This window comes from Pongo pygmaeus, chromosome 4 (genome assembly GCF_028885625.2).
Source record: "Pongo pygmaeus isolate AG05252 chromosome 4, NHGRI_mPonPyg2-v2.0_pri, whole genome shotgun sequence".
In the NCBI taxonomy this organism is placed as follows: domain Eukaryota; kingdom Metazoa; phylum Chordata; class Mammalia; order Primates; family Hominidae; genus Pongo; species Pongo pygmaeus.
This window is the reverse complement of record NC_072377.2, coordinates 145,105,968-145,125,080: the sequence shown is the minus strand read 5'-3', so window position 1 is coordinate 145,125,080 and position 19,113 is coordinate 145,105,968. Positions and strand designations below refer to the sequence as shown.

At 43.1% G+C, this 19,113-nt stretch overlaps 1 protein-coding gene across 1 annotated transcript in view; it reads right to left on the bottom strand.

Moving 5' to 3' along the window:
- TMCO6 (transmembrane and coiled-coil domains 6) overlaps window positions 1-19,113 on the bottom strand; it is a 51,251-nt gene that overhangs the window by 31,859 nt on the left and 279 nt on the right. Inside the window, exon 2 of the mRNA XM_054489252.2 lies at window positions 18,299-18,602. The gene's annotated coding sequence lies outside the window, so the exon portion shown is untranslated. The remainder of the gene's footprint in view (window positions 1-18,298; window positions 18,603-19,113) is intronic.

The window sequence follows — 19,113 nt, the reverse complement described above, 5'->3', positions numbered from 1 at the left end:
AAGGAGCTCCTCCTGCCACCAATTTTTTTTTTTTTTTTTTTTTTAGTCAGAGTCTTACTCTGTTGCCAGGCTGGAGTACAGTGGCACGATCTCGGCTCACTGCAACCTCTGCCTCTCAGGTTCAAGCGATTTTCCTGCTTCAGCCTCTCAAGTAGCTGGGACTACAGGTGCGTGCCACCACACTCAGCTAATTTTTGTATTTTTAGTAGAGACAGGGTTTCACCATGTTGGCCAGGATGGTCTCGAGCTCTTGAACTTGTGATTGGCCTGCTCAGCCTCCCAAAGTGCTGGGATTGCAGGCGTGAGCCACCGTGCCCGGCCCCCTCCTGGCATCATTTCTATCCTAACATCATGCATGATTTTCTTCACAGCATTTATCTCTATCAGAAATTGTCTTCTTTATTTGTATCTTTTTTGGGTTGAAAGTTCCATGAGACTAGAGATTGTGTTGCTCTTGTTCAGTTTTGTATCTCCAGCCTCTAAAGCAGTGCCTGGCACATGGCAAGTGTTCCATAAATCTTCACTGATTTGATTGAAGAGTGGGCTGAAGACTGGACCAAAAGGAAAGTGAGGAAACAGTGAATAGTATTTTACTTCACTAAAGTCAAGTAAAAATATTTGCTGAATTGAGTTTGAAGACCATAAACTATGTGTCATGGTTCCAGTCTCAAGGATTGTGATCTTTTGTTTTCGATTTTGTCCAGCAGTCTGGGGACAGGATTCATTCAACCAAGGTCGGAGGTCGGGATGCAGGGCATCCTCAGAGAGGCCCTAAGATTGGGCAAGTTGGCCGGGCGCAGTGGCTTACGCCTGTAATCCCAGCACTTTGGGAGGCCGAGGCAGGTGGATCACAAGGTCGGGAGATCGAGACCATCCTGGCTAACACGGTGAAACCCCGTCTCTACTAACAATACAAAAAATGAGCCAGGCGCCGTGGCGGGCGCCTATAGTCCCAGCTACTCGGAAGGCTGAGGCAGGAGAATGGCGTGAACCCGGGAGGCGGAGCTTACAGTGAGCGGAGATAGCACCACTGCACTCCGGCCTGGGTGAAAAAGCGAGACTCTGTCCCAAAAAAAATTGGGCAAGTTGTGTTAATAAAGCAAGGCTGAATAATGCGCCCTAAACAGGGAAGGAAGTGAGGCAAGGAGGGGGAAATGGACTGAGAGATGCAAGGGCTCCACTTCTACATGGCACTTTGTGGTCGGATATTTGGTGTGATGTGACAGACTTTATGCTGAAACAGTGGAATGTTGTGGTTGTAGGACTTCCTTTTCTGATCCCAAATCAGTTTCCCTGTAAACTTCCTCTTTTGCTCCCGCGCTGTCATCTGGAACCAAACTGATGTTAGCGTGTTTTTGTTGTTGTTGTTGTTCTACACTAAGTCAAGAGTTTTGCTCTCAAAAAAAACTTGCTCTCTCCCATCCAGTCTTCTTTTCTCCAATACAAACCCCACTTCTTCTAATGCTCAGAGCCCATTTACCAGATCATGGGAGGCTCTTTATAAAACATTTAAAATCACATGTAATGGAAGAAATTGAACACTGACTTGAATCTTTTAGGCTATCTAAAAACTGCTTATTCTTTTTTACATATGATATTGTGTATGATAGCTCTGATCTTGTGGTTAAGTTTAAGAAAGACTGGTTGCAAAGACATCACAAGGAAAGAAAACTACAGACCAATATGTCTTATGACTATGGACACAAGAATCCTCAACAAAACACTAGCAAACCAAACCAAGCAACATATAAAAATAATTATGCACCATGACCAATCGGGATTTATGCCAGGAGTGCAACAATGGTTTTGACAGAGCAGGAGCACTGTCATTTTGGACAAACACCACCACTTTAAGTTCCAGCTCCTTTTCTAACCTCATGCATTTCAAGGAAATCATTTCTACTCTAACAACAAGCAGCCACAAAGTGCAGACAGTAAAACACAGACAAGACAGCTCAGGCACAGAGGGAGGGGGGAAAATCTCTTGGGTAACCACCAAACTTCACACTCATACAATAGGCCCCAGTAAAACAGTGGGCCCTGATAAACACATTCCTTTTCTTTTAGGTGCACTGAGATAGGGAAGCTAAAAGCAGACTGGGGGTGGTGGGAGCAATGGGAAGTATGCCTGTAGCTGCAGGAAGATGTATGGGAACAGACACAAAACTCTCCCTCCCAGATAAGCAAGACAAAGAGACACGGAAACATTCTGAGCCTGTGATAAGCTCTCCTGCCCTGAACGCTTAAAAACTCTTAGTCTGTAAGGGAGAGTGGCTCTGACCTAACTTGGTCAGAAGCCCCTCTCAGGTTTATGCTCCAAAATAAACCTGTCTTTGTTGAGCTGCCTTTCATGTTTCTTTTCTCTTTAATTCTTACAGTTTTAACATCTGAAAATTAATGTAATACATCAGAAAAATAGAATTAGAAATAAAAAACCATGTGATTATTTAAATAAATGCAGAAGAAGCATTTGACAAAATTCAACACCTCTCACGAAAAAGCACTCAACAAAAGGAAGGAAGGGAACTTTCTTGCATGGTAAAGGACATCTGCCAAAAAAAAAATCAGTTTATATCATACTTAATAGTAAAAGACTGCTTGCCTTAAGATCAGCAACAAAACAAGGATGTATATTCTCACCACCTCTATTCAACATTGTACTAGAGGTTCTTGCCATGAAAATTAGTAAAAGAAATAAATGGCATCCAAGTTGAAAAGTAGGAAGTAAAATGATGTCAATTCATAGATGATATAATCACATATATTAAAAACTCCTAGTGATTCACTAAAATACATGAAAACTAATCAACAAGTTCAGCAAGATTGCAAAATACAAAATCAATATACAAAAATCTATTGTATGTCAATACACTTAGAATGCACATTCTGAAAATTAAATTAAGTAAACAACTCTGGGCAGGTGTGGTAGCTCATGCCTGTAATCCCAGCACTTTGGGTGGCTGAGGCAGGAGGAGTGCTTCAGCCCTGAAGTTCATGACCAGCCTAGGCAACATAAGGAAACCATTGTTCCTACTAAAACTTTTTGTTTCTTTGTTTGAGACAGAGTCTTGTGCTGTCGCCAGGCTGGGGTGGAGTGGCATGATCTCAGCTCACTGCAACCTCCACCTCCCGGGTTCAAGCAATTCTCCTGCCTCAGCCTCCTGAGTAGCTGGGACTACAGGCACATGCTGCCACACCTGGCTTTTATTTTTTATTTTTTTTATTTTAGTAGAAATGGGGTTTCACCATGTTGCCCAGGCTGGTCTCAAACTCCTGAGCTCAGGCAATCAACCCACCTCGGCCTCCCAAAGTGCTAGGATTCCGGGTGTGAGCCACTGTGCCCAGACTGTTCCTACCAAAACTTAAAAAAAAATTAGCCAGGCATGGTGGCTTGCACCTGTAGTCCCAGTTACTTGGGAGGCTGAGGTGGGAGGCTCACTTGAGCCCTGGGGCTTGAGGTTGCAGTGAGCTGTGATAGTACCACTGCATTCCATCCCGGGTGACAGTGAGACCCTGTCTCAAAAGAAGAAAAAAGAAAAAAATTCCACTTGCAACAGCAGCAAAAAGAATAACATGTTTAGGAATAAATATAACAAAAGAAGAGAAGAGCAGACTTACACTCTTAAAACTACAAAATGTTGTTGAAAGGAATTAAAGAAGATCTAAGTAAATGGAATAATATCCCATGCTCATAGATCTTACGATTGTCAAGATGACAATTCTCCTCTAATTCACCTACAGATTCAATGAAATTCTTTTTTTTTTTTTTTTGGTGTGTATGAGATATTTGATTATGATTAGAAATCATTTCCACCACTTGCTTCTATGCCTGTTGCCCCATGCCCGAGGTAGGGGGCTTGGATCCAGGACAGGGTGTGGTCCTGCCCTGGGGTGGGTCCCAAACAGATGAACAGACTGGACCTCCCCTCCCTCCCAATGCCAGGGAGGCTGCTGAGGAGGACCACAGTTTCCATAATAAAATAAAGATTTTATTATGCTCACAGGGGAGGGTGGCGCATTCCTTGTGGGCAGCTGCTTTCCTCATGGTGGCCAGGATGTTGCTCAGCTCCTCTTGCTTCCTGTTGGCACAGATGTGTGTCCCCACCCTTTTCTTGATGAACTTGAGGGCCCAATTGTCCTTAGAAACCTCAAGCAACTCCATGGCATGCCACTCGTTTGGGGCAAAGCCATACCCCTTTCAGGCCAGGTCTGCACAAACACAGTGTGCTTGGTGAAGTGCCCATGGTGGCGGCGACTGAGCCTGGGCTTTCTCCTTACCCCATCATTACCTGGGCCCTTGCTGAGACCCCAGTCATGGGGTGGCACAGAGCCATGGCTGCTCCTTTTCAATCTCAATGAAAGTCTTATAAGAATCCTAGCTGGTTTCTTTATAGAAATTGACAAGCTAATTGTAAAGTTTATATAGAAGTTCAACGGGTGCAGAATAGACAAAACAACCTTGTAAAAGAAGAGCAAAGTTGGAGGACTCGCACTTCCTGATTTCAAAACATTATTGCAAAGCAACAGTAACTAAGACAGTGTGGTAGTAACATAAGGATAAGCAGAGAGATCAATGGAATAGAAATGAGAGTTCAGAAATAAACCCATGTGTCTATGGGAAACTTATTTTGACAAGGTTGTCAAGAATATCCAATAAGGAAACATTAGTTTCAACTAATGGCAAAGGGACACTTGGATATCCATATGCAGATGCATGAAGTTGGACCCTTACCTCAAATCGTATACAAAAATTAATTCCACATTAATTGATTACCTAAATGTAAGAGCCAAAACCATAAAGCTCTTAGAAGAAAACACAGAAACTAATCTTTGTGGCCTTTGATTTAGCAGTGGATTATTAGATATGACTCCAAATTCCTGAGCAACAAAATAAATAATAATAAACTGGACTTCAAAATTAAAAGCTTTCGTGCATCAAAAGTCATTACCAAATAAAGTGAAAAGACAACCTACAAAATGGGAGAAAATGTTGCAAATTATATACCTGGTAATGGTTTACTACCCAGAGTATATATAGGATTCTTACAACTCGGCAACAAAAAGGCAAACAAATCAAGTAAAAAAATGGGAAAAGGGCTTGAATAGCCATTTCTCCAAAGGTACACAAATGCCTGAAAGTACATGAAAAGATGCTCAACATTATTATTCATTAGTAAAATGCCAAAAACAAACAGCCAAATTAAAACCTGGGCAAAGAACTTGACTAAACATTGTCACAAAGAAATTATAATAAATGACTAACAAACATAAGAAAAGATGCTCAAAATCATTGGCCATTAAGGTAATGCAAACCAAAAACACAACAAGAGGCTGGGCGCAGTGGCTCATGCATGTAATCCCAGCACTTTGAGAGGCCAAGGCAGGCAGATCATTTCAGGTCAGGAGTTCGAGACCAGCCTGGCCAACATAGCAAAACCCTGTCTTTACCAAAAATACAAAAATTAGCCAGGTCTGGTGGTGAGTGCCTGTAATCCCAGCTACTTGGGAGGCTGAGGCAGGAGAATCGCTTCAACTTGGGAAGCAGAGGTTGCAGTGAACAGAGATTGCACCATTGCACTCCAGCCTGGGCAACAGAGCGAGACCCTGTCTCAAAAAAAAAAAAAAGAAAAAGAAAAGCAAAGCCACAATGAGATACCACTTCACACTCACTAGTATAGTGCTAATCAACAATAACAACAATAAAAAAAATTGGAAACAAGTGTTGGCAAGAAGGTGGAGAAGGAGGAACCCTAATAAATTGTTGGGTGGGAATGTGATATGGTACAGCCACTGTGGAAAATATTTTGGCAGTTTGTCAAAAAGTTAAATACATAATTAATTTTACCATATAATCCAATAATTTTACTCCTCATTATATACCCAAAAGAATTGGAAAGGCATATCCAAACAAAATTTTGTACCAAAATGTTCATATCAACACTATACACTATAGCTAAAACATGGAAATGATTCAAGTGTCCACTAGTGGATAAATGAATACACAAAATGTGGTATACACAGACAATGCAATATTATTTAGCCACAGAAAGTAATGACATCAGATACATGTTACAACATAGATAAACCTTGACAACATTATGCTAAGTGAAATAAGCCAGACACAAAAGGGCAAATATTGTATGAGTCGACTTATGCTGAGTGTCTATAATAGGCAAGCTTAGTCAGATGGTAAGTAGATTAAAGGTTAATAGGGTCTAGGGGGAGAGGAGACAGGGAGTTATTGCATAATGGGTACAGAGTTTCTGTTTAGGATGCTGAAAAGCATTGTAAATAGTAGCAATGGTTGCACAATATTGTGAATGCAATTAATACCACTGTATTTATTATACACTTAAAAATGGCCAAAATAGCAAATTTTATTTTAAACAGTAGTCTATAAGGTTTTTTCTATTATTATTATTATTTTTTTTTTTTTACTTTTTAAACTATTTTGTTAAAAACTAAGACACAAACGCACACATTAGCCTGGGCCTACACAGAGTCAAGCTCATCAACATTGTTGTATTCCACCTCCACATCTTGTCCCACTGGAAGGTCTTCAGGGACAATTAATAAGCATGGAGCTGTCATCTTCAGCCTCCCGAGTAGCTGGGACTACAGGCGCATGCCACCATGCCCGGTTAATTTCTTTTGTATTTTAGTAGAGACAGGGTTTCACCGTGTTGCCCAGGGTGGTCTCGAACTCCTGAGCTAGGGCAATCTGCCTGCCTCGGCCTCCCAAAGTGCTAGGATTACAGGCGTGAGCCATCACACCCAGCAGGGCAATAGAGCTTTTTCTGCTCCATTATAATCTAATGGGACCACCCTTGTTTATACTGTTCAAGTTTGATCGAAACATTATTATGTGGTGCATGACTATGTATATATTGCCAGAATTAAAATTAAAAATTAGAGCATAGATAAACAAAATAAGGAATGGAAAAAATAGAAAATCGATAAAACCAAGAGTTGGTTCTTTTAAAAGATCAACAAAATTGACAAACCTTTAGTCTGAGAAAAAAAAGAAAGTACAAATAACTAAAATCAGAAATGAAAGTACCAGCCCAGGCAACATAGTCAGACCCCATCTCTACAATTTTTTTGTTTATTTAGCCAGGCCTGGTGGCACACATCTGTGGTCCTAGCTACTTGGGAGGCTAAGGCAGGAGGAGTGCTTGAGCCCAGGAGTTCAAGGCTGCACACCACTGCACTCCAGCCTGGGTGACAGAATGAGACCCTGGGGAAAAAAAAGGGGGGAAAGAAAGAAAGAAAGAGGGAGGGAGGAAGGAAGGAAGGAAGGATGGAAGGAAGGAGAAAAGGAAAAGGAAAAGGAAAGGAAAGGGAAGGAAAGGAAGGGGGGGAAGGGGGAGGGAGGGAAGGAGGGAAGAAGGAAGGTTAATTAAAGTGGAACATTACTACTGATCTTACAGAAATTAAAACGATTGAAAGAAAATATTTTGAACACGATATGCCAACAAATTAGGTAATCTAGATGAAATGGACAAATTCCTAGGACACACTTATTGCCAAAACTGCCTCAACAACATATTTATAACAAGAGATTGAATCAGTAACCAAAAATCTCACAACAAAAAAAAGTTCAAGACCAGATAGCTTCACTGGTGAATTCTACCAAATATTAAAAAGACTTAATGCCAATCTTACTTAAACTCTTTCAAAAAATAGAAGAGGAGGAAACACTTTCTTTCTTTGTGTGTGTGTGTGTGTGTGTGTTTGTGTGTGTGTGTGTGTTTTGTTTTTTTTTGAGACGGAGTCTCGCTCTGTAACCCAGGCTGGAGTGCAATGACGAGATCTCAGCTCACTGCAACCTCTGCCTCCTGGATGCAAGCGATTCTCCTGCCTCAGCCTCCCAAGTAGCTGGGATTACAGGTGCCCACCACCGTGCCCAGCTAATTTTTGTATTCTTAGTAGAGATGGGGTTTCACTGTGTTGGTCAGGCTGGTCTCAAACTCCTGACCTCAGGCGATCCACCCGTCTTGGCCTCCCAAAGCACTAGGATTACAGGCGTGAACCACTGCGCCTGGCCTAAAGATGCCACTTTTACCACTTCTGTTTACTACTGTACCAGAAGTTTTAGCCAGAGAAACCAGGCAAGAAAAATAAATAAATAAAGGCATCCAATTTGGAAAGGAAGAAGTAAAACTGTATTTGCATATGATATGATTCTATAAATAGAAAATCTCATAGAATTCACAAAAAAACTATTAGGGATAATAAACAAATTAAGCAGTTTCAGACTACAAGATCAACACACAAAAATTAGTTGTTTCTATGCAACAGCAATTTAAAATCCAGAAAGGAAATTAAGAAAATAATTCCATTTACATGTTTTCAAAAAGAATAAAATCCCTTGGAATACAATTACCAAAGAGGTTAAAACCTTATAAAATGAAAACTAGAAAACATTGCTGAAATAAATTAAAGAAGACCTAAATAAATGGAAAGACATACCTTCAATGTTTATGCATTGGAAGACTTAATATTGACACAGAACAACTGTATAGGATTAGAGCCCAGAAATAACCCAAACATCTATAACCAACTGATTTTTGATAAGGAAGCCAAGATTATTCAATGAAAAAAAGAATTCTCTTCAAAAATAATGATGAGAAAACTGGATAGCTAATAAGCAAAAAAAAAAAAAGAGAAATGACATTGGACCATTACCTCATTACCTCTCTCCATATACAAAAATTAACTCAAAATAGATTAACAACCTAAATAATAGAGCTAAAGCTATGAAACTGTTAGAAGAAAACCTAGGGATTAATCTTCATGACCTCTGATTTGGCAATGAATTCTTAGATGTGACACCAAAAGCATGAGCAACAAAAAAAGTGATAAATTGGACTTCATAAAAATTAAAAACTTTGGCACATCAAAGGACACTATCAAGAAAGTGAAAATACAGCCTTTGAATAGGAGAAAATTATGAAAATTATGCATCTGATAAGGGTCTAGTATACAGTATGTATAAAGAACTTTTACAACTCAACAACAACAAAGACAATCCAATTTTATTTTTTATTTATTTTTTTGAGACAGAATCTCACTGTGTTGCCCAGGCTGGAGTGCAGTGGGATGATCACAGCTCACTGCAGCCTCTACCTCCTGGGCTCAAGCAATTCTCCTGCCTCAGCCTCCTGAGTGCTGGTACTACAGGTGCACACTACCACACCCAGCTAATTGTTTTGATTTTTAGTAGAGACAAGGTGTAGCTATGTTGCCCAGGCTGGTCTCAGCAACTTGAATGGCTATTTCTCCACATAGGCTATACAAATGGCTAACAAGCATGTGAAAAGATGTTCAACATCATTGATCATAAAGGAAACACAAATTAAAGGCACAGTGAGATATCACTACACACTCACCATACTGCTAAAATGATAAATTTTTTAAATAAAATAACAAGTGTTGGTGAGGATGTGGAGAAACAGGAACTTTCATACCTTGCTACTGGGAATGTAAAATGGTGCAGCTACTCTGGAAACAGCTAGCAGTTCCTCAAAAAGTTAAACATATAATTACCATATGACCCATCAATTCTACTCCTTAGTATATACTCAAGAGAAATGAAAACATATATCTACACAGAAACGTGCACACAAATGTTTATAGTAGCAGTACTCATAATAACCAAAAGGTGAAAATAACCCAAATGATCATCAACAGATGATGGATAAATAAATTGTGATATGTACATTTAATGGAATATTATTCAGCAAAAAAACCCCCAAATATTGATACATGCCACAACTTGGAAGAACCTTAAACTAATGCTAAGTAAAAGAAGTCAGACACTGGCCAGGCACAGTGGCTCACACTTGCAATCCCAGCACTTTCGGAGGCCGAGGCGGGCAGATCACCTGAGGTCAGGAGTTTGAGACCAACCTGGCCAACATGGTGTAATCCTGTCTCTACTAAAAATACAAAAATTAGCTGAGTGTGGTGACGAGCACTTGTAATCCCAGCTACTTGGAAGGCTGAGGCAGGAAAAGCGCTGAACCTGGGAGGTGGAGGTTGCAGTGAGCCGAGATCACGTCACTGCACTCCAGTCTGGGCAATGGAGTGAGACTCTGTTTCAAAAAAAATAAAAATAAAATAAAATAATAAAATAAAATAAGCCAAACACTAAAAGTGACATGTTGTTATTGTTTGCTTTCTTTTATATAATATATCCAGAATGGGCAAATTCATAAAGACAGAAAACTGCTTAATGGTCACCCGGGGAGGGGAGAGGGAGGAATGGGAAGTAATTACTTAATGGGTATGGCATGCGTTTTGGGCATGATGGAAAAGTTTTGAAACTAGAAAGAAGTGATGGTTGCACAACAGTGCGAATACACTAAATACCACTGAATCATACACTTTTTTTTTTTTTTTTTTTTGAGACAGAATTTCACTCTTGTTTCCCAGGCTGGAGTGCAACGGCACTATCTCGGCTCACTGCAACCTCTGCCTCCCGGGTTCAAGTGATTCTCCTGCCTCAGCCTCCTAAGTAACTGGGATTATAGAAATGCACAACCATACCTGGCTAATTTTTGTATTATTAGTAGAGACGGGGTTTCACCATGTGGCCAGGCTAGTCTCAAACTCCTGACCTCAAGTGATCCACCTGCCTCAGCCTCTGAAAAGTGCTGGGATTACAGGTGTGAGCCACCACTCCCAGCCACACTTTAAAATGACTAATTATATGTAACATGAATTTCACCTCAATTAAGAAATTCAGCTCTCCCTCTCCCTCTCCCTCTCCCTCTCCCTCTCCCTCTCCCTCTCCCCTTTCTTCGGTCTCCCGCCCCCTCCGCCTCCCTCTCCGTCTCTTCTTCGGTCTCCCTCTCCTTCTTTTTTTGGTCTCCCTCTGTTGCCGAAGCTGGACTGTACTGCCGTGATCTCGGCTCGCTGCAACCTCCCTGCCTCAGGCTCCTGTGACTCTCCTGCCTCGGCCTGCCGAGTGCCTGGGATTGCAGGCGCGCCCCGCCACACCTGAATGGTTTTTGTATTTTTGGTGGAGACGGAGTTTCGCCGTGTTGACCCGGCTGGTCTCCAGCTCCTGGCCTCGAGTGATCTGCCTGCCTCGGCCTCCCGAGGTGCTGGGATTGCAGACGGAGTCTCGCTCACTCATTGCTCAATGGTGCTCAGGCTGGAGTGCAGTGGCGTGATCTCGGCTCGCTACAACCTCCACCTACCAGCCTCCTGCCTTGGCCTCTTAAAGTGCTAAGATTACAGCCTCTGCCCTGCCGCCACCCCGTCTAGGAAGTGAGGAGCGTCTCTGCCTGGCCGCCCATCGTCTGGGATGTGAGGAGTCCCTCTGCCCGGCCGCCCCATCTGGGAAGTGAGGAGCGCCTCTGCCCCGACGCCATCCCGTATAGGAAGTGAGGAACGTCTCTGCCCAGCCGCCCATCGTCTGGGATGTGAGGAGCGCCTCTGCCCGGCTGCCCCGTCTGGGAAGTGAGGAGCGCCTCTGCCCGGCCGCCCCGTCTGGGAAGTGAGGAGCGCCTCTGCCCGGCCGCCCGTCTGGGAGGTGAGGAGCGCCTCTGCCCGGCCGCCCGTCTGGGAGGTGAGGAGTGCCTCTGCCTGGCCGCCACCCCGTCTGGGAGGAAGTGAGGAGCGCCTCTGCCCGGCTGCCCCATCTGGGAAGTGAGGAGCGCCTCTGCCCGGCCGCCACCCCATATGGGAAGTGAGGAGCGCCTCTGCCCGGCCACCCCGTCTGGGAGGTGAGGAGCGCCTCTGCCCGGCCGCCCCTTTTGGGAGGTGAGGAGCGCCTCTGCCCGGCCGCCACCCTGTCTAGGAGGAAGTGAGGAGCGCCTCTGCCTGGCTGCCCCATCTGGGAAGTGAGGAGCGCCTCTGCCCAGCCGCCACACCGTCTGGGAAGTAAGGAGCGCCTCTGCCTGGCCACCCCGTCTGGGAGGTGAGGAGCGCCTCTGCCCGGCCGCCCAGTCTGGGAAGTGAGGAGCGCCTCTGCCTGGCCGCCCTGTCTGGGAGGTGAGGAGCGCCTCTGCCTGGCCGCCACCCCGTCTGGGAGGAAGTGAGGAGCGTCTCTGCCCGGCCGCCAGGTCTGGGAAGTGAGGAGCGCCTCTGCCCGGCTGCCCCATCTGGGAAGTGAGGAGCGCCTCTGCCCGGCCGCCCCGTCTGGGAGCATGAGCTGACAACTACCAAGAGGAGTTATGAGGATCAGTTAAGTATGATGAGTGACCACCTGTGCAGCATGAATGAGACATTATCTAAACAGAGAGAAGAGATTGACACGCTAAAGATGTCCAGTAAGGGGAATTCTAAAAAGAACAAGAGTCGACAGTTTTGAAATAGCTTGGTTGGCGACTGTTCTTTCCAGACCTGCTCCTGCTGCACAGAGCCGCAGGGCTGAGACCACGTCCATGCTGGCTGCCTTTAGGAAGCTAAAGTATTGCTGGACCTAGTAAACTAGTCAGTGTTGGAAATGGCCTTGAAATATTTAAAACATATTTGTAACCAGTGAGGCAAATACAGAAGTTGATGTCGGCAATAAATGGAAAACAATACATATATCATGGATATTGTAGGTTTCCTTATGCTGTTTTTACCGTGCACTTTTTAAAATTAGGTTTTAATTTCAGTATGTAAGAACAACAAATATTTTGTATACTTTCAAACTCAATTATACGGTAATCGATTTGGTATCTATGGAATAGATATATGTTTCTGGAAAAAAATGCTTAAATTGTCAAAAAAAAAGAAATTAAAAAAGAGGAAATGAAACTGTAAACAGTTACAAACTGCTCTAAGTACTATAAGTGGGATGTGTAGGGAGGTGTTGAGGCCTAGCAAATGCCTGGCTCCGACTGGACAGCAGTGAGGTCATCACAGAGGTGACACTGGAGCTGGGTTTTGAGGGATATGTAGGAATTCGGGAGATTGCAAGTGCAGGAAGTGAGAGAAAAGAGGTTCTTTTTTAAAAAGGAAGAGAAGGAACCACGCAGAGGGAACAGAATAGGCAAAGCCTTGGAGGTGTGAGTAAGCAATTCTCATACTGAGTACTAGAAAAGTTGGAGACCTAGCGTATATGGAGAATAGAAATAGTAGGAAACGAAGGCAGAAGCCACATGATGAGGGGTTTGGCAGTCCATGTTGATGCCTTTGGACAAGGAATTAAGCAGGATTTATTTCTTGGGGGAACAGCATGGGCAACATCTTGTTGCCTAAATTAAACTTTCTATATGTTGACCATATTTTATTGTATTCACTTAAAAATATTCATGAATATACTGCTTAGTATGTGCCAGGCACCGTCCTAATGCTTATTATTAACTCACTTAATCTCATCAACAGTTGTTCTCAAAGTCTAGACTCCATTGGAATCTCCTAGAAGTCTTAAAACACAGAAACCAGAGTTTCTGATTCAACAGGTATGGTGACGCCTGAAATTTGCCTTTTAATTCAATTATCAGGAGATGCTGAGACTGCTGGCACAGGGAATACACTTTGAGAAACACTGCTTTACGTCATCCTTATAAGGAAAGCAGCATTATATTACGATAGTTCTGAGATTGTGTCACTGCACTCCAGCCTGGGTGACAGAACGAGACTCTGTCTCAAAAAAATAAATGGAATAAAGCTGACGTGAATGGGGTCAAAACAACGGTCTTAGAGCAGTACTCTGAGAGGCTGAGATGGACCAAAGGGAGCCCCTGCTGTTGTCCCAACATGAAGGGCCCTGGACAAATATGATTTATCCAACCTTGTTTGGAGGAATTCAAGAAACCTTACCTTGAATCACCTGGGGCAATGGTCCCATAACCAAATCAGTATAAGGATTGATGACAAATGGGTCAGGTTCCTTTGGTTCACTACCACCACCAACCCATACCCCCACAGCCATTGCAGACCCAAGGCCTTATACACATCAGTGAGAAAAACTGTCAGGGTGGAAAAGGGACATTTCTAGGACTCCTTAACATAGGAGCCACATACACTGTAGTACCCTGCTAGTGAGCCCTCACTAAGACCACAACGAGAACAAAAGTATATAGAAATCAAGGGTGGATGGGATTAAGGGATAAAAATAGAGTGTTTAGATGGGATTTATACGAAGTGGTTGTAGCTCCTATACACGGATGTTTTAAGAGAATGAATATTATATCTTAATGGGGTACACTTTCCCTACCTAGTATTTATAAAATGAAAATCTGTTGGTGAAGTCCTAGTGGAAGCTTCAGTCAGGGATGCAAGGGTTGATGAAACTAAGGTGAAAAAAACTTTGGATTAAAATTCGTATGTTTGAACAGTTTTTATGTGTGAATAGTATCTCTTTTCGTTGAATGTAGTATGGGGATATTGTATCTGACTGTGGAACATTTCCCCTCCCTGGTATTATAAACAGAAGGCACATAAATTCACCCTTTGGGGCCAGGCCCACTGGTTCACACCTGTAATACCAGCACTTTGAGAGGCCGAGGCAGGTGGATCATGAGGTCAGGAGCTTGAGACCAGACTGGCCAAAATGATGAAACCCTGTCTCTACTAAAAATACAAAAATTATCCAGGCACAGTGGCGGGCGCCTGTAACCCTGCTACTCAGGAGGCTGAGGCAGGAGAATCACTTGAACTCGGGAGGCGAAGGTTGCAGTGAGCCGAGATCGCGCCACTGCACTCCAGCCTGGATGACAAAGCAAGACTCTGTCTCAAAAAAAAAACAAACAAACAAAAAAAAATTCACCCTATGGGCGATATTAATTGGATGTGCTAAAATGGGAACAAATAAGATGGCCCAAGTCACACAGATTGTTAATTTCAAACAGTATAAAATAGAAGCTGAAGTGCCAGTAGGGAAAATTCTCTGTACAATAGCCCTGTGTGAAGTATAGGCTGGAGCTTATGGCAAAAGTCTGTGAGTGCCACCCAGCAATAACTGCTGGGACTTTGGACCAGAGAATTCCCATTTGCAGGGAAATTATTTATTTGTTATCAGACATTAAGTAAAACTTCCACTATAACTGAAAGATATAAAATAATCTTAAACATAAAATACCCATAACATTTTGGATGATGTTGGAGAAACCATTCAATGGGGAGAGAAGCGCCCAGAAGAGCTCCATAACAAAATGGAAGTTGTTTGTGACAGAACATACTACTGGGGGAATGCCAAGAGATACCATATTTCCAAGCAGATAGACTTTTTCCCCTAGAATTGACTTTTGAACCACCTGAGGAGCTGCCAGATTATTTTATTTTGTTTTATTTTATTTTATTTTATTATTTTATTTTATTTTATTTTATTTTATTTTATTTTATTTGAAATGGAGCCTTGCTCTGTCACCCAGGCTGGAGTGCAATGGCACGATCTCGGCTCACTGTAACCTCTGCCTCCCAGGTTCCAGCGATTCTCCTGCCTCAGCCTCCCGACTAGCTGGGATTACAGGTGTGCACCACCATGCCCAGCTAATTTTTGTATTTTTAGTAGAGATGGGGTTTCCCCATGTTGACCAGGTTGGTCTCAAACTCCTGACCTCAGGTGATCTGCCCTCTTTGGCCTCCCAAAGTGCTGGGATTATAGGCGTGAGCTACAGCACCCGGCTGGAGCTGTCAGATTCTACTGCTACCTGGAGAGTGTCCTATAAACAGCAAAGAGCTTCTTGGTTTATAATCGCAGTTCCGAGGTGAATGTGCAGCATCTTGTTTGGAAGGCTAAGAAGCTAAAAACAACTTACCTTATAGGCTATTGCATTCTGTTTGCCACTACATTTGGGTTTTTACTGATTCATGGGTGGTGGATACCGACCTGATCATATGGTCAGGCTGAAGAGCAATAGAAAACTGCCCTCTTAAAGGGATCCCCTAAGAAAATCACTATGGAAATTTGAGGGATAGATTAAAGTAGGACATATTGATGCCCAATAGAAGAATCACTTTCCTGGTTTGGAGGGTGATTGGCACCAGTGAGTGAATTTCCCAGTGTGCTCACTTGAGGTGGCCACCTGGGTCCATGAAATGAGTGGACCTAAGAATACTGTGGCAATGTAGAGATCTAGACATATTCCTCTTGCACCCTCTGAAGCACAAAATGCCGACAAGAACTGTTTTGTCTGCCAGCAAGAGAGACAGAGAATGCAGGTGGCCCTGGGGCACATTCCCCAGTTGGAAGGCCTCACACATAGCTGGTAGATAGATTACATTGAACCAATGCTGGCAGCCCTGGGGGGCTACAAATGGGTTCTGACAGGAATAGACACTTACTTTGGTTTTTTGTTTTTTTTGTTTTTGAGATGGAGTCTTGGTCTGTCACCCAGGCTGGAGTGCAGTGGTGTGATCTCCACTCACTGCTACCTCCTCCTCCTGGGTTCAAGCCTTTCTCCTGTCTCAGCCTCCCGAGTAACTGGGATTACAGTCGCCCGCCACCACACCTGACTAATTCTTTTGTAGTTTTAATAGAGACTGGGTTTCACCATGTTGACCAGGCTGGTCTCAAAATTAAACCTCAGGTGATCCGTCTGCCTCGACCTCCCAAAGTGCTGGGATTACAGGCATGAGCCACTGCATCCGGCCAGGAATAGACACTTACTTTGGACTGGACTTTGCACACCTAGTGGTAGATACAAATGCTGAAAATACTATTAAATTATTGGAACAAAAGATACTGTACTAATTTGGACCACCAAGTTACATTTCTTCAAACCAAGAGTCACACTTTACAGCCCATGATGTCTAACAGTGGACAAAGAGATATCACATCAAACAGACATACCACGTTGCATTGTCATCCTCAGAGTAGCAGTTTAATAGGGAATTGGAATGAGCAATTGAAACATTCATTGTCTAAAATGAGGTGGGTGAGGGTGAAGTGGCTCATGCCTATGATCCCAGCACTTTGGGAGGACAAGGCGGGAGGATCACTTTAGCACAAGAGTTCAAAGCTGCAGTGAGATATCATGCCACAGCACTCCAGCTTGGGCAAAAAAAGAAGACCCTGTCTCTAAAAGAAAAAACAAATAATATAAGAAAATAAAATTTAAAAATCAAATAAAATGGGGGAGGGGATAAAGTTATGAAGCGCTTGTTTAAATGTTTTCATGAGGGTATGCTCACATGCACCATGAGGGGCCAAGGGAGAATCCCCAGTGGAGAGATTCCTCCATTTTTTCTAGGAAAATCTAGGGGAGAGGGGTTGAGGGAGGGTGCTGGTATGACTATATGATTCTTGCCCACATCACCTCAACTTTCTTTTTTGCCGTCTGATGCAGAGGTTCCAGGACTAGAGATACATCTGCAGGTGCCAGAAGCATAGATAATTCCTAGGCAAGACATTGTAACTATACCTTTAAATCTTTATTTCAGCATTTCTAAGGACTCTATAGGTTAAGTTGTGCCCTCAACCCATCTGGCAAAATTTGAGTTGACAGTAAATGCTGCTGTATTGTCCAGTGGCTAAGATAGCCCATTAGTCCTGTATCTACATAGCCCTAATCTATATAAATTGGAGTGGACTGAAGGGGAGGCACTTGTTAAACTACTATTGTTGCCAGCAATCTGGACTAGCACAGTGGCCTCTCCTAACGTCCCTTCCAAAGGTAGAAAAGTTTGGGTATAAATGAGAGAAGGAAGAATAATAGCTGAGGGTATGGAATGAATAACACAATTAGGGAAATCCAATATTATGCTAACACTTTGAAAGAGACCCAGAGCAAGGGATGATATGGTTATGCCAGAGGTCTGAAAGCATGAAGCCATATTTTGCTGAGACCACACCTGCTTTTGGAATTTAACAAGGTTGAATGGAAACCTGCACACCTGGGTGGCCTTTCTGTGGGAGACATTTTGGTCATAGAATATGATAATGAACTGATTACTCTTGTATTTTATATTACATCTACCTCAATTTGATATAATACAGCCATTGTTGGCAAGATTATAATACTGTACTGAAACTGATAGCCAAATGTATTGCAAAATTGGATTTAAGACCTCCTATCCCTACCCCACACTGACTTCTCCAAATATTAGGCATATTCATGTTGGTACTATTGCTGTATCTGTTATATAAATGCTACACCAAATGTGGATGATCAGACAGGTATGATCCTTTTGCTGAAAAGGCTAGGGGGTGGCCTGTGATATAATAAAGAATATGTCTGGTCTTCAATCCCAGTTCCTGGCACAGAGCTTCAAAAATCTTTAGAATTATAGGAGCCTGTTATGCTAATGAGTTGTGCAAGGCAAGTTTACTCTGCACTGGTTACCAATTTATCTGAAGCTGGTGAGACACAACACCCTCACACAAATTACATGAAGTAGATTTATTACTTACAGAAAGACAGCAAAGGACAGCAGAAGCCTAGGATTCATGTTGAGCTGGTCTTCCAAGGCTCAGGAAGGTTACCAAGGTAGATGAAGCTTTGTCTGTACATACTCCACTTGCACCACAGCTGAGGAACCCTGGATAGCAGCCCACCCTGGGCTTTATACCCCAGGGGTAACATGACATGCTGGGCTAAAGTGTTGAAGGACATCCTGTTTCTAGGGGGGACTGGAACAGATCCCAGGCTGTTCCAGCCAGTCGCTCCTTATCACTGGATGTTGCATTCACAGAATATTCTAGTTATTTTTGAGAACTATAAGCAAAAAAGAGAGAACTCGATCAGTTCAAGGCCACCAGAATAACTGTTCTGCAAGGTGATTCTTGGCAGGGCCTCTAGATGACTATGAGACGGAGAAGGGCCATCCATGTGACTAGAGGGGTGGAATTCTTAGTCCCTCCCCCTGACTTCAGGGAGGGGAATGGGGCTGGAATTGAGTTCAATCATGCAGCCAGTGATTTACTCAATTATGCCTGCATAATGAAACCTTCATGGAAATTCTGGACAATGAATCTCAGGGAGCTTTCCGATTAGTGAAGACACTGATATACCAGGAGGGTGATGGACCCTGACTCCACAGGGACAGAAGCTCCTGCACCTAAGACCTTTCCAAACCTTTCCCTTTATTCCTCTTCATATGACTATTCATTTCTACCCTTTATAATAAAAAGGTAATAGTAAGTAAGCAATTCTCTGAGTTCTGCGAGTCATTCAAGTGAATTACTGAATCTGGGGTAGGGTCATGGGAAACCCCTGAATTTGTAGC